The sequence below is a fragment of the Crocuta crocuta genome, unplaced genomic scaffold (genome assembly GCF_008692635.1).
Source record: "Crocuta crocuta isolate KB4526 unplaced genomic scaffold, BGI_CrCroc_1.0 scaffold97, whole genome shotgun sequence".
In the NCBI taxonomy this organism is placed as follows: domain Eukaryota; kingdom Metazoa; phylum Chordata; class Mammalia; order Carnivora; family Hyaenidae; genus Crocuta; species Crocuta crocuta.
Genome location: NW_027531999.1, coordinates 8,868,422 through 8,880,974, shown reverse-complemented (window position 1 = coordinate 8,880,974; position 12,553 = coordinate 8,868,422). Strand labels below are relative to the sequence as shown.

Here is a 12,553-nt window from a genome sequence, read left to right as displayed (position 1 = left end):
TTAAGCTTTTATAAAGTGAGTGTTAGTCTTATAAAATTCACTTTACAATTTTTTTGTACATGTGTGATAAATTTGTATTTTTAATAAGCACGTTTGCTACCCCTGTACTTAGAAATTAAATTGACAATATCTATTTGTTAGTTCCTCCTTAAGGAACTTTTAACTTTGCTTGCAAAAGCCTCGTTTTATAAGGTCATATCCTATGACGAATCCCTAATGAAAGGGAGTTTTTGGTGTTAAAGGCCATTTATTAGCCCATGCTTTGTTAATTTCTGATAACCTAAGTTAGCAACCATTTCTAGATTTAGTATTCAGAATTTAGATTTAGAATTTAAAACTTAAGTGAGTATCATGCCTCTGAGCTATCCAAAGAAGAAATTCTATATCCTCTTTCATTGAACTGTTTTAAGATGAGAGCTTCATGGCACTTTCCTTGTGGTTCCCTTTGCTTGGACATTGTTTTATCTAGAAATATAAATCAGTCTCTAATACTTTAAAAAATAAATCTGCTGGTTGTCACAGCATCATAGATAAGAGTGTGCTGGTTATGGTGTGAAACTAGTAGTATTAAAGCAACAATGGCAAAGATAAGCTTGGTTGTTGAATATGAAGAAAACCAGTAGAATGTTGTGAAAATTTTATCTCCGTGAAGGGTGTGTATAGTGAAATTTCTCCTGGACTCAGCCTGTCAAATGTGCTTAGACATTTATCAGACTCTTTGTAGATGAATCAAGTAAGCTGACTCCTCAAAACGCTTATCATTATAAGTCTGAAAGCCTGAAGGAGCTTCTAGAAGAGGCTGCTGGAGTTTGAATGACCCTGTCAGAGTTGTTTAACCTCTCAAAGTCAGTTAAGGAAGTAAGGGATAGAGGGGTTGAAGTTTTAATTAGGTAGTCTGTAGGTCACTTTGAACTCTTGGGAAAAATCTTTATCTTAACCAGAGACCATGCTCATCCAAGGTCAGAGGTCTTGTTCCATAGGGAAAGACCTTCACATTACTTAAACACACACATGCACACACACACACAGTGTTTACTATGAAAGAAGATGGTATTTGGTCTCTCCTGAACTTTAAATTCAGATACACAAATTCTGTCTTGTTCAGATAAAATCTGTTTATTACATATAATGAGTTTGTATTTAAAAAGAAAAGCTGAGGAGTGTTTGAAAAGTGGGCCAGGGTTTGGGAGGAATGTGGTTGAGGGTCCTTGTGCAGCCAGACTGACTGGTCATGTACAGATGACCCGAGTTGCGTGGTGCATGGAATTATGTACAACTGATGATGTAATAATGATCGCTGAAGCAACAGGTATAAAATATGTAGCCTTAAGAAATTGAGGATACTATTTAAGTGCCTTTTAAAAAAAATTTTTTTAATGTGTATTCAGTTTTAAGAGAGCATGAGCAGGGGAGGGGCAGAGAGAGAGGGAGACACATAGCATCTGAAGCAGACTCCAGGCTCTGAGCTGTCAGCACAGAGCCCAGTGTGGGGCTTGAACCCACAAACCATGAGATCATGACCTGAGCTGAAGTCAGGCACTTAACCAACAGAGCCACTCAGGCATCCCTTAAGTGCCTTTTTAGACAAATATTCATTCCTCCCTTTTTTTCATTCCCTCATACTCCTTGGAAGTCGAAAGTATCTTGAGAAGTACATTAACTTCCTTATACCAGCTTCACTTTAACCTTACAGTCAACCTTAGTGGTGAGCAGCAGCCTCATGTGTGGACTTGATTCCCAGTGATATTTGTCCCAGAGGCATCTTGGTTATTCCAAACATTCTATGAGAAGAGTTTGTCTTAAGTAAAATACAGACACCCAGAAAGAGTAGAACGAGATGCCTTATGATCATTTGTGGCTTAGAGTGAACTGTGTTTTATCACATCCTTTGAGTTTAGGTTGTGTGTGTCAGGCATGAAGTCCTGGAATTCTGAGCAAGGGGCAGAGGATGGTGGCCTCAGAGTGCTATCTGGAAGGGGAGGAAAGTCTTTGAGGACATATATCTCCTTTTCCATATTTTTTCCTCAGCCTTCCCTTTATTTGCAGAAACATGGCTTTAAAATGGTTTTGAGCCTCCGTTTGGATTCTTACACCACCACAAAGGCCAGCCAAAGCAGTTAAGATTAGTTTGGCCTTGAGGAGCAAAGATACTCAAACCAATGGTGTAAGCAAAATAGAAGTTTATAATCTCTCTCACATGAAAGAATTCTGTCCTCTGGTTGGCAGCCCAGTGTTGGTGTGGAGGTTGCATAAAGCCATCCAAGAATGAGGCTTCTCCTAACCCACTGTCCTGGGAAATCTAATTATAATCTTTGTAGTTATATTTATGGTAGTTGCTAGAGCCCCAGCCATTACACAGGTATTCCTCAAATGGAGAAAGGAAAAAAGGGGAGGCCTCCTATCTCCCAGGGAGACTTAATGAAAGTCCCATGTCAAATTTTCATGTAATGTTTCATTGGCCAGAACTTAGAACAGGATTCCAGCGGGCTGTAGGGAAGTCAGGGAGTTAGTCTTTAGGCGGCCAGCTCATTGCTAACCAGTTACAAATTGGGGATTCTGTTTCTTTGAGAGAGGGGGAGAGAGATTTATAGTTAACTAGCCGTGCCTGTCAGAGTAGCCAGCCTTTACTGCTTGCTCAGTATGTATATGCTGGTTATTGTGCTAATAAGCACATTACTTGCATTAAATCGTGTGATCCTCATAGCATCTGTGATCCTCATAGCATCTGTCTGAGGTCATTACTATCATTTCCCCCATTTTACAGATAAGGAAACTAAGGCTCAGAGAGGCTTGGCCCAGGTTGCACAGTGAGTAATGGAGTAGAATGTTAAGTCCAGGTCTTGCCTTTCTGTCATTTTGTCTCTATTACTGTAGTTTGAGGGCAACCATTTTCTAACAAAGATCTGTAAATGTTAATGCCTCCCTAACAACACACAGCACTTAAGCAGTTTATTACTTGTTCATTTGTACTTCTAGAGTCAGTGGCATTAATGTTGCTTCAACAAAAATATAGGTAAAAATTGAACATGTGCCCCAGTGGCAAACTGTACTTCTTAGAAGTGTTAATTTTAAAAAGTTTTTTTAACATTTATTTATTTTTGAGAGACACAGACAAAGCATGAGCAGGCAGAGAGAGAGGGAGACACAGAATAAGTCTGAAGCAGGCTCCAGACTGTGAGCTGTTGGCACAGAGCCTGATGCAGGGCTCAAACCCATGAATCATGAGGTCATGACCTGAGCCAAAGTTGGATGCTCAACCAACCAAGCCACCCAGGTGCCCCTAGAACTGTTCATTTAAATGATCTAGCAGATGGACTCATTAGGCTAAAAAGTGAAAGGGTGAACCAAGATCCTCAAACTCCTTGAGTGTAATCCACTAATTAACTTCCTTTTGCATTTCACATTTGAAAGAGAACTAAAGCAGGTAATAAAAGCAGGAAGAAGGCTGTGCTAGAACAAAGCAAAAGTGGATTGGACTGGCAGTCAGCAAACATACATTTGAATCTAAGCTCACTTAGTCATTCTGGGCATCTGTATTAGCATGAGTTCTTCAGAGAAAGAACTGATAGAAGAATTAGAAGAAGAGAGATTGAAAGATTGATTATGAGGAATTGTCTCCTGCGGTACAGAGGCTGAGAAGTCCCATGATCTGCAGACATGAGACAGCAAGCTAGACTCTGAAAGCCTGAGAATCAGGAAGAGCCAATGATAGTATAAGTTCTAGCCCAAGTTCAAGTCCAAAGAGGATGATTGTATCTCATCTTGAAGACAGGCAGAGAGAGCAAATTCTCTTTCTCAGTCCTCCTGTAGTATTCAAGCAATCCAGATTGGATGAGACTCACCCACATTGTTATGAATACTAACTGATTTATTCAAAAACATTAAAAATTTTTTTTAATGTTTTATTTATTTTTGAGAGAGAGGAGAAAGAATGAATGGGGGAGGGGAGGGTAGCAGAGAAACAGGGAGACAGAATCCACAAATCATGTTCCAGGCTCTGAGCTATCAGCATAGAGCCCGCCACAGGGCTAGAAACCGTGAACCGTGAGATCATGACCTGAGCTGAAGTTGGACGCTTAATCGACTGAGCCACCCAGGCGCCCATATTCAGTAAATATTTTTAAAATGCCTACTACATGGGGTGCCTGGGTGGCTCAGTTGGTTAAGCATCTGACTTTGACTCAGGTCATCATCTCACGGTTTGTGGGTTCAAGCCCCATGTTGGGCTCTGTGCTGACAGCTCAGAGCCTGGAGCCTGCTTCAGATTCTGTGTCTCTCTCATTCTCAAAAGTAAATAAACATTAAAAAATTTTTTTTAAATAAAATGCCTACTACAGTACCAAGCTCTTTGGGATATACTGGGGATATACAGTTGAGAAAATAGACCACATACTTCCTATGAAGGCACTTATATTCTGGTGAGGAGAAACAGACGGTAAACAAATAAATGTGCAGTATGGCAGGTGTAAGTGCTAAGAGGAAAAGTAAGGCTGGGATACAGATAAGGCATTCAGAACAACAATCTGGAACATAGTGAACACTTAATAAATGTTCCTTATTAGTGTCACCTGGCCACGTCATCCTCTTCATCGTCAGTGGAGTAGGGATGGAGACGGAATGGTCTGTCTCTCAGAGTAAATGTGGAGATGGGTGATGATATCAGCAGTAATTAGAGATGGTTTTTACAGATGTATGTATATATACATATGTATGGCTTTTCCTTATAATAGATGTATATTACTTTGTAGAAAAAAAGAAAAAGGAAGGTAACTTTCCCTAAGAAAACCAAATCAATAGTAGATGTGAACAGGGCTGCCATTGGGTTAGTGGGGAGGTGGAAATGCCAAAACAAAGATGGTGACTCAGAGTCAGAGGGAGCACTCAAAACAAAGTCTGCCTTCATCAGTCTGGTAAAGGGCTCACCATAAAACAATGGGTTAAAGTGTTAAGCCTGTCCCCTAATACCAGATTCTCAAAAGGTTATGCTGCAGTTTTCTGTCCTATTAATATCTCTGTGCTTTGCAGCATTATACTCAGCATTTTAAAAAACAAAGAGCTTACTACCATCCTCAGTAAGCAAATTCTAACAAAGAGGAACACAGTCATGATAAATCCACATGAAATTGATTGTTAATCATGTGTAATTGATTATCATGCTCCCTATACGTCAGTGACACACATGGCTAGCCAGAGTCAAGAGGTAATCTATCCTCAGGTTCCATTAACATGAGGCAAGAACTGAGAAAATGAAGATTTATCCAACCCTTCTTACAAGCAAGCCCATTATCCCATTCATTTCTTACAGCAGCCCTGTGAGGCAGGTATTCCTAATCCCAGGGTAACAAATGGGAACTGGGACGCAGAGTGATTAGCTCAGGATCACACAGTTAATGAATGCTCCAAAATCTAAACCCAGCTTCAGTCTCCAGGGCCTATCAATTCCCCACTTGACAGCTGCCTTAGGGAAGGATGTACAGGGCAAGTCAGGGAAGGAGGGGCGGAATGTGATCTTGTAGATAAAATTCTTAGGTAAAAGTCACTCTGCACACACTCATGGACACTGGCAAAAACTCATGGGAGCTTCCCAGACTGTCCATGTGGGTTACAGAATGGGAAACCCAAATGGCTTTGACGTTAAGCTTGAATGTTGGGATATGTTCATTGGGACTGCCTCTTTAAGACCTGATCTTTCATTTAGCTTTAATGTTATATGTGTCAACACCACCTGTTCGGCTGTGTGTTCATATACAGTGATTACTGCTAAGCATTCATTAGCGGATACTCCATTCACCTTTGTTTCTTCCTTCCAAACTTAACTAATGTAAGTAGAGACCGGAAGCCATGCGAGTAAGAACCCAGAGGCCACCCAGCATCTTGTGTGGAATTTGGAAAATGGGGTTGCACATGCACACAGATACCCACCCCAGCCTTTGCATATCTTTGAACCACTTATCTCTTTAAAATGTTAAAATACAAAACTAATTATTTTTTAGAGGCGATGAGAGGGAAGACACTGTTTATTATTTCAAGTCCTTCCTTGAAAATTCCACCTCAGAGGACTGCTGAGGAAAGCTTTCTTGGCCGGCTTGTGAGCCTCCCACGAACCAGGAGCTAATGCATTCTTCTGTAACAAAGAAACATGCCCAAGGCAAGGTTGAAAAGTCATTCTGAGAGAACCCAAAATATTTGCCACCACATATCAGAAGATTTTTCTCTGAGCCTCAAAGAGGGTTTTATTTATTTATTTATTTATTTAATTTTATTTTATTTATGGCTAAGTATTTATTTTAGCTTGAAGACATTTTAAGTATTTGAAATATATATCCTTGTAGTGAAAATGAAAATTCATTCCTTCAAGACAGACTACAAAGAGGCATGGGTCTTAGAACAAAAAAAACTGAACAAAGAGAAATAAGGCAGAAAAGATACGTAAAAAGCCCCAAAATTGAAACCCCCTTGGGGACACCACATTCTCTGTGATGCCACCTGGAATACTCTTTTAAAAAGCAGTCTGTTTAAAGATCTTGGGTTGACAAAGTGTGCGCACGTATCCTTCTCCTGGCCTCATTAATAGACACTTCGATGGAAGGAAAGAGGGGTGTCTGTTTCAAGATGACAGTCTGGCAGCTTCTGAATTCTAATCTTGGGGTTGACACAGATTGACTTCAGAGGCTAAGTTAGCTAATTTAGCCTGGCTTCTTTTTCCTCCCAGAATGATTGGGATTAATAAAATTTCCATTGCATGGATCCCTGAGGACAGCTGTTTGATAAGAACTTTATGTGTAGATGCCTTTAAGGACACCCCGCTAATTAATGAAGCCAAATGCTCCCAGGCGCCTGCTTGGAATTTTCATTTTCTCTCTGAGATTTGAGATTTAGTTATGCTTGGTGCTTATGAGCTACAAATAAAACTGTCTTCTAAAAGAAGTAAGCGATGTGAAGTGGCAAAAAAAAAAAAGAAAAAAGAAAAAGTAATGTTATACCGGGGCACCTGGGTAGCTCAGTCAGTTAGGTGCCCACTTTGGCTCAGGTCTTGATCTTGCACTTTGTGGGTTCTGGCCTCGCATTGGGCTCTGTGCTGACAACTGAGCCTAGAACCTGCTTTGGATTCTGTATCTCCCTCTCTCTGCCACCGCCCCCACCCCCCACCGGGCTTGTGCTCTGTCTCTTACCCTCTCAAAAATAAAATAAAAACATTAAAAAAAAATTAAAAAGGAATGTGTTATACTGAAAATCCTTCTCAAAGAGTGTTTTATTCAAACTATTACATTCTGAAATACAGTATTATGACTTTTAAGCAATTACAATGCTTTAGTAACTGATATCTTAATCAGGCTATGTTGTTTTTATTGGGTAAAGTATTTAGCTTTGTTTTCCATTGTTTTTCAAGCCCAAATGTATAGAAACAATACCCATATACATAGAATAAATTAGGAGCATTTTGCTTGGATTTCTTGTCTCCAACTGGACCAGAAATGTTCACCAGTAGAAATGTAAAAATCATGTGACAGAAGCTCAGTTGGTTAAGTCTCTGACTTTGGCTCAGGTCATGATCTCACAGTTTGTGAGTTCGAGCCCCATGCCTGGCTCTGTGCTGACAGCTCAGAGCCTGGAGCCTGCTTCAGATTCTGTGTTTCCCTCTCTCTCTGCCCCTTTCCTGCTAGTGCTGTCTCTCTCTCTAAAAAATAAACACTAGGGATGCCTGGGTAGCCCAGTCGATTAAGTATCCAACTTTGGCTCAGGTCATGATCTCACGGTTTGTGAGTTCGAGCCCCGCATCGGGCTTTGCGCTGACAGCTCAGAGCTTGGAGCCTGCTTCCAATTCTGTGTCTCCTTCTCTCCCTGCGCCTCCCCTGTTCACACACTCTCTCTGTCTCTCAAAAATAAATAAACATTTTAAAAAATAAAATAAACACTAAAAAATTTTTTTAAATCATGTGACAGAAACCAAGCTCTAAATCAATTGTGTCCATTTAAAAATATCTTAACACATAATTTTCCAACTCACATGATTGCCTGAATGTAACTCATTTAGGCTGATGGTTGAGTTGAAGACTGTAGAATTTTAAGTCCAGAGTGGGCCTTTAGAAATAATCAAATTAATTTCCTCATTTAAGGAAACTATTACAGGGACTCAGATTAAGTGATAAACTGAAGTCCCAGGTCAGAACTGAAACCCAGGTTTTATTTTCATTCAAATTAGTAAAAAGTTTCCTGTGCTGGCAGCTTCAAAGGAGAGTACCCGCTCAGGCTAGCAGATTAAAGCTTAATCAGGACATAATAACAGCTAACTTTTGTCAGGTACTATTCTAAGTAGTTTACATAATTAGCTTTTTAAATTCTCTCCACAGCCTCTTGGGTAGGTGAGGCACAGAGAGGTTAATATCTTGCCGGAGGTCACCCAGCTAAGGGAATCTTGGCCCAGGCAGAGTCTTTGCTTTTAGCTCACGGCTGTAAGCCCTTTTTTATTGGTGATTGTAACCTGAGACAGACCATTAGGTACCAACAGAGGCTTAGGCCGAGGATTTGGAGATCCAAAGAGGACCTAAGATGCATCGAGGACTGACAGAAATTCGGTGAGGAAAAAGTGAAACTGGACAGGATTTCAGTACTAGGAGAGATGGGGAATGGGTGGGGACGGTTTTGGAGGCAGAAGGAGCAATGGGAGCAAATGTATGCCATTCGGAAGAACACAAGGCACATTCACAGAATTTCCTTCTGGAGTCGCATCTAGAGAGGACAAGTCAGGAGTTGGTGGATTTCAAGACAACATTGTCATGAATGTAGAGCAGCAAAATGGTTACGTACCTAGTCATAAATGCTTGAAAAGCGGAAAAGCTTCCTTGCGCAGGTTAGGGCTCTCACCTTCCTTCTTTGTTCCTCCTCCCAACCCCCCCCCTTTTTTTTTTTTTTTTTAAATAAATGCAATGAGAAGTATATATTGGATTTGAGGCACAGGGTAGTGTCAAATTCCAACCCGTTTTTCATTGAAAGAAAAGGATTCTACATCAGTCTTTCCATTTTAGTTGATGCTGGAATGCTAAAGATTGTAGGGCTTTCATTTTATGATTCCAAGTGTCTTCTGTCCTCAGTTTAAATATTTCACATCCTAACCTTATAACTTAAATGTCTAACACACACATGTAATGCTGTAGCCATGGTGCTGGGGTGCAAGAGCTCTGGGGACTCTGGGGGACCCAAGCAGACCAGGTTCAGCTGCTTGCCCCTGACAAAATCAAAAGACCGACTGGGAGGTGATGAAACAAGAAAGGAATTTATTTCAGTGAGGCCAACACCTGGGAGATGGCAGACTGGCATCTCAAAGCCTGTTTCCAAAGTGCCCAACGTTATATAAGGTTTATATGAGGAAAATGTGGAGCAAAGGTGGGTGGGTATGTGCAGTGGGCAGTGAGGGTCAAATCCATCCTTGTCTTGGGGTCAGTCATGCATAGGGTTTTGCTGGCTCAGGGCAGCCCTTATTGCTTGAGGGGGTAGTGTCACTTCCCCTCAGGGGGTGCCTTGCACTTAGGGTCTTCCACCTGAGCCAAGAGTTTGGCTGGAACAAAGAACCCACCTAGCAGGTTTGAGGTTAAAATGAAGCAACGAAGTCCTCTTTCAGTGTTGAAGACATGTGAAACATTTTCCTGAAAGGAATTAAGTATTTAATATTTGCAGGAGACTTTGAAATTCTAGTAAATTCTTTGGCCTTTCATTTTACATCTGCTTTCCCCCTCATCATTGCCAACTACTTTAAATTTCCCTTTTCAATTCTGCCACTGCTCTCAGGGTGGCCCTGGTTAATAAGTAAGTATTCCAGGTGCCAACTCTTGGGTATTTTTTTCAGGAGATTTGAACTTGTATTTCACTGACTCTGAAGACAGTATGAAAACCCCTTCTGAATGACCTTCTCCATCCCTGACTTTCTCTGTTGACTTACTGGGCAAGGAGTAAGACTCTTTGCAACTCCTTTTCTTTGATCCATAGGACAAAGGCCATCCCTCTGCACTCAGCCTCTCAGGTATGAGAATAAACAAGTGAGCCCCAGAGGGGCTGAGACGATTGTGTTTTTAAAGGATGTGATAGAAGGGTATTTCATTAATTGTAATAACATCCAGTAAGCACTCACTGTGTGTCACTTACCATGCAGGTGCTTGGCATGTATTCATTCATTTTATCTCCACAATAGCCTTACAGGTCCTATTCTTACTTCCTTTTTTTTTTTTTTTTAATTTTTTAATGTTTATTTTTGAGAGAGAGAGACAGAGTGCAAGCTGGGAAGTGGCAGAGAGAGGGAGACAAGAGGGAGAATCCGAAGCAAGCTCCAGGCTCTGAGCTGTCAGCACAGAGCCCGACATGGGGCTCAAATTCAGAAGCAGCAAGATCATGATCTGAGCCAAAGTCGGTTGCTCAACTGACTGAGCCACCCAGGTGCCCCTGTTCTTATTTCCAATTAGAGGCAAGGAAACATGCTGAAAGACAAAACATAGATTTGAACGTGTACTGGTGCCTGAGTTTAACCATTAATGCTGGTGAGAGATGGAATTGGCTCTTTTAAAACTACACTCTCCTTCTTCAGACTGTGGCTGCTCAGTAAATATGTGAAGAAGGGCTGTGACCTGTAATGTCCTAGGATTTATGGAATGCAGTTATTTGACAGTTGTCCTGGATCTCAGAGTCTATTCCCTGTCTGTAAGTGCGTTAAATAGAAAGCACTAAAACCACTGCTGCCTTTTGCTCTACAGTTATTATAGGATCATCTCTGTGGGGCCTTTCAACAAATATATATGCCCTGGAAATACATTGATGACAAGCACACAGCCCTGTCACCGATGAGCTAGAACTAGTGATGATGTTGAACAACATATATGGTGTTGGACGCTGGATTAGATAGAGAGACGGGTCTTCACAGCTCTGTGCAAAGCCCAGAGCCACTCTGGGAGCTTCCTGGAGACCATGACACCTGTTTTTAGTGATAAAGGAAGGATGGGAAGGGTGTTCCAAAAAGTGATTAGCACGTGAGTAAAGCACAGATGTGTGAAACCACATTACCTGTGCAGGAAACTCCATACACTTGAATGTTACCAGAGTATTGGCAATCACTGATGTAAAAATAAAGGGAACAGTAAGTTGGACTTCTTGTAAAATCCTCTGCCCTTACCACACTCCGTTTACCCCACTACATACACATGAAGTAATTGACAGATAAGAAAGGAAAATACCCTTAGTCAAATCAGAATTTCTTAAATAAAATGACATTTATTTCATGTTAGAAATCTCTGATAACTGTGAAGTGGGCTGATATTACATACACCACGTTAATTGCTCTCATGAAAAATTACTCTTAGGCAGTAATGAACTGGTATCAATAAAGAATAAAATGTAATTGGATTTCTAGTAAGGGCATCAAATAAGACAAGGCCTATTTGTGGTACATAGTAGGGGGCTCAAATGTTTGCTGAATATGAGTGTTTGTCAAGAGTTCATAAACAAAACCAATAACCCCTGTCGATGACGCAAAGGCTTAAATTAGAAACTGCCTCTAGTGACTGCCGCAGCAAAGCTAGGAGAGATTAAGATTAATAAATACAGGTCACTTGTGTTACAAATAGAAACATTTTCTTTTTAATAAGGCATAACATTATTTTCTTTAGGATAAATTTGTCATTTTTTATTAAAAATTTTTATCAAAGTAGCAAAATCTTGTGAAATTAATTACCATTTATATTGCCACTTTAAAATTACTGTTAAATTTAGCATTTTGAAAAAGATGACTAATGCTCTGCTTTAACTTAAAAATTATAATAAAAAATAAAAGCATGTGGCAAATCTGTGTGTCACCCCTGCACCTATCAAAGATTCTCAGGTTTTGCTCCTTGATGACCACTTGATGATTGATCACGAATCAGCTTGGGAGCTAATTAAAGTCACTAGAGTGACAGATATCCTGGTATAAGTTTCATCAATATAATGATGTATTAGACAGACTGTGTGGGCATTGTTCATTTCTAGATATTTTCTGTGCAACAAAGCAGATGACTTATGTCCTCAGAACACAGGAGGAATCTTATATTCTCAGTGTAGCATGGTGTACTACTTGCGTCAAATCAACAGAAGCAGAAGGAGATAATTAGTATAATTTTTTGTTATAGTGGCTTTTCCTTTTAGTTAAAATGTATCTGCCTTTTACCTGGACATTGAAAAATATTAATCCCTTCAGTTGCTGAGAAGTATTTTATATATATATACACACACACTCAAATCATAAATTCTTATGATATTTAGTTGTCAAAAGGTTAATACCTGAAATCACGGACTCACAGAAATTTAGAGTTGGAGAAGGCCTGGGGGTCGTGTGGTCCTGTTACCCCCTTTTTAAAAGGTGAGGAAGCTGTAGCCCAGCAGAGATGAGTAGGCTTGCCACCAGGTCACAGTGGTCAGTCATGGTGGACTAAGGGCTCACACCCTTGCATATCTAAGACATGAGTGCCCTTCCCCTAACAGGGGCTCTTGAAGCTAGAGAGGAAAACAGTTTCCACCAGAAAACAAAAACATG

At 40.4% G+C, this 12,553-nt stretch overlaps 1 protein-coding gene across 1 annotated transcript in view; it reads left to right on the top strand.

Annotated features, from left to right (window-relative positions):
* The window catches only part of SRGAP1 (SLIT-ROBO Rho GTPase activating protein 1), a 281,502-nt gene that overhangs the window by 166,307 nt on the left and 102,642 nt on the right, over positions 1–12,553 (top strand). The gene's annotated exons all lie outside the window — the stretch shown is intronic.